Source organism: Etheostoma cragini, chromosome 17, assembly GCF_013103735.1.
Source record: "Etheostoma cragini isolate CJK2018 chromosome 17, CSU_Ecrag_1.0, whole genome shotgun sequence".
In the NCBI taxonomy this organism is placed as follows: Eukaryota; Metazoa; Chordata; class Actinopteri; order Perciformes; family Percidae; genus Etheostoma; species Etheostoma cragini.
Genome location: NC_048423.1, coordinates 25,592,975 through 25,596,605, shown reverse-complemented (window position 1 = coordinate 25,596,605; position 3,631 = coordinate 25,592,975). Strand labels below are relative to the sequence as shown.

At 42.7% G+C, this 3,631-nt stretch overlaps 1 protein-coding gene across 1 annotated transcript in view; it reads right to left on the bottom strand.

Moving 5' to 3' along the window:
- The window catches only part of ttc27 (tetratricopeptide repeat domain 27), a 55,700-nt gene that overhangs the window by 18,784 nt on the left and 33,285 nt on the right, over positions 1–3,631 (bottom strand). The window lies entirely within an intron of this gene.

Below are 3,631 nucleotides of genomic sequence, written 5' to 3'. Positions count from 1 at the left end.
TAATACTGGGATGGGGGGACAAACGGGGGTTAATATGGGGATTAATACTGGGATGGGGGGGTTAATATGGGGATTATTACTGGGATGTCTACACAACTGTGTGAGTCGACTGACTTGGTGTCTGTCTGTCTCCTTCAGCCTGTTGGTGTCTGTCTGTCTCCTTCAGTCTGTTGGTGTCTGCCTGTCTCCTTCAATCTGTTGGTGTCTGCCTGTCTCCTTCAATCTGTTGGTGTCTGTCTTCTTCAGTCTGTTGGTGTCTGTCTGTCTCCTTCAGTCTGTAGGTGTCTGTCTTCTTTAGTCTGTTGGTGTAAGGCTCCTTCAGTCTGTAGGTGTCTGTCTGTCTCCTTCAGTCTGTTGGTGTCTGTCCGTCTCCTTCAGTCTGTTGGTGTCTGTCTGTCTCCTTCAGCCTGTTGGTGTCTGTCTGTCTCCTTCAGCCTGTTGGTGTCTGTCTGTCTCCTTCAGCCTGTTGGTGTCTGTCTGTCTCCTTCAGTCTGTAGGTGCCTGTCTCCTTTAATCTGTAAGTGTCTGTCTTCTTCAGTCTGTAGGGGTCTGTCTTCTTTAGTCTGTTGGTGTTTGTCTCATTTAGTCTGTTGATGGCTGGAACACGTCAAACACATTATGCATTCATAGCGGCGTCTTGTGTTGACTGTTTACATATCTAATATATTATCTTACATATCTGTGCTCATCATCATATGGACATTCTATGTACTGATATTATTGTTGAACACACTGAATACATATTCGCAAAATTGTATGCTTTTGTTGAGTTATTACACAATACTTTTTCTGACCTTTTTGAATCCCCGACTAATAACCCATATTACAAAAAAGACAAACTAATAAAAAGTAAACTAAGACTTGGCATTTTCAAAAAATACAAAATAAATTAGCAAATCCACTTTAAAAACTAATGCAAAACTATAATAACCTTGGTTTGGTACTGCCGATTTGTTTGGTCATTGTCCAAAAACTCATTGCAGAGAATTGTGATATTAATTCTAAGCAAAACAAATGGGGATTCATATTTCCCCCCGAATCGTGCAGGCCTAGTTCCCTCTGAAATACATTGTGTTTACGAGCAGCTCCGCTCAAAAGAAGGAATGAAAAGAAAATCCATACAGAGCTACACAACAATTCCACATGTAGTACAAAGATGAAGACATGTGAAGAGCCGTGTTCTGTGATGTCCTGGGACCAGACCTCGAGTCCAGATACTCCTTTTATTCTCCCTCCCTCATCTAAAGCCACACAAGGCCCACTGTTGGCTGTGCTCTGTAGTGACAAGTCTTCTTAGATGATAAGATCACCTGATTGTTAACCCCCCCCCCGTGTGTGCTCTGGTGATACTGCACTGTAGAATAGCTGGGAGATAAGCTGATTAAAGGGATATCACGCTGCTCTCCTGGCAGGTAGACACCAGGGAAGAGCGCTCTCTCTGTTTATATGAGCTCAGGTTTTGGCTCACTTTACTAGAACAAGTTCTACAACAATGACTTTCTACCACCAGTACATTCATCACCATGGACATATGCACTTAATTTGATGCATGGTTTTAGGGGAGATGCGGTTTGTGGATGCTTAGCGAGTCTTGCTGGAGTTATTAGTTCAATAGTAAATTGTCCCAATTAGACAGTTATTCCTCTAGTATCATCAATCACTGAGTGACTCAAATCAAACGATAACCGAGTATTTGTCATGCGCCTGTTAACACAAATGAACAATAAGGTCATTTTAAAAGCAATGAAGATAGAGAACATGTTTTTAGTGTGATAGAATCTGAAATGGGCTTAACTGTACTTCATATTTTTATTTTAAGGGTGGATTATTAGCTGCCGTGCTCAATGAAAGTAGCGCCATCAGTTAGTTGCACTGACCATGCACTACTTATTTCTGGTTAAAGAGTTGTCAGATATAATTTCATCATAATTCTTAAATAGCATAGAGAAAATTTGAAGGAATGCATGGTCACTCGATACAGGCGTCAGGATCTGGAATACGCAGGCACAGCTCATAGGAAGCTCAAACTTCCAGTGTGGTCTGGAAGTCCCTTATGTCTGGAATGCTGTTGAAAGACATTTAAAGGCGAAACATCCACAGACACACTTTTGGGAATAATTATCACTTTCCATCAGTTAGGAATCCATTTACACACTAAAAGATATTTTGGGGAATAGCCGGTTTGTTATCCTTTCAGAAATCACATCTCAGTTTAATATTACCCAATTACCCCGGCAGGACACAGTCCAATACTGTGTCCTGCCGATCCAGACTACAGCTGCTGGCGCTTATGTATTTTTTATTGTTGCAAGCTGGGCTAAACTCCTGCCTCTCCCCCATGGGGGCCAGGGCCTTCAGCTGCTCTGCACCAAGACTGTGGGATGCCCTCCCCTCCTGAATTCGACAGGCAGACACAGTTGATTCATTTTTTTTCAAATGTTCAAGGCATACTTTAAGAAAGCTTTTTATCTTTAAGTCTTTTTATAGTACTGCATAGCCATAGAAACCCCTCCAAACTGCATTCGTGACAGTTCTCAGCACTTCTCAGATGTCAATTTTGTTAAATGTATTTCTATAAAGCTAAATGTATTCTGTTGTAATTTCTTCTTTTATGCCCTCTTAATCATGCAAGATGTCCTTGTGTATCTAGAAAGGAGTTCTATTATTATCATCATGAGAATCAGCTTTATTTGCCAGGTATGAGGACACATACAAGGAATGTTGCTTTGGATGTATTGCTCACAATGTGCTTACTCATTCAAAACAACCAACATATACACACTGATGTATACACACTAATATATACATACAATAAACAGAAACAATAGACAGATTGAGGCAATGTAGAGTGCAAAGTACTCAGGAGTAGGGCGCCCAGATGGCTCAGCTGGTAGAGCAGGCGCCCACATAGAGGTTTACTCCCTGACTCGGCGGGCCCTGGTTCGTTTCTGACCTGTGGCCCCTTTGCTGCATGCCTTTTTCCCCCCTTTCACCTCTTCAGCTGTCCTGTCATTAAAGGCCTAAAATGCCCGCAGAAATAATCTTATTTTTATTATAGAGCATAGTGCAAAGGGAGCTGGAATAAATAGTATTGTGTTATTATATTACAATATGAACAGCTGTGAAATGGAGAATGCTGAATAAATAATAAGTGGGACCAGCAACCAGACTGATTAGAGACGCTGTGGCTGGGTTATTGCCCGCGTTGCTAACGACGTGCAGCTAAATGCTTCTAGCAGAACTCACATTTACATTACCTGTCATTTAGCTTCTATCCAAAGCGACCTGCAGTCTCACGCCTCTGGAGCCACTAGGGCTTAAGTGTCTTGCTCAGGGACACACTGCTTGATGTATCGCAATGGGAATTGAACCCTGATCTCCCACACCAAAGGCATGTGTCCTATCCACTGCATTGTCACCATGCAATGTTTCTGAACGTTGGTTCCACCTTAATCTACTTACTGGGACCCCCGTACCCGTGATGGTTCACAACAAATACACAAGCCCTCCCAGCCCCAGAGACAGGTTGGTGGGTAGCAGACTGGACAGGGTGAGGACGGGTGTGTTTTGAGGGTTACGGTGACCCAAAGTAAACTAAAGAAGTGAGAGGCGCCATCTGCGGGGGGGGGGG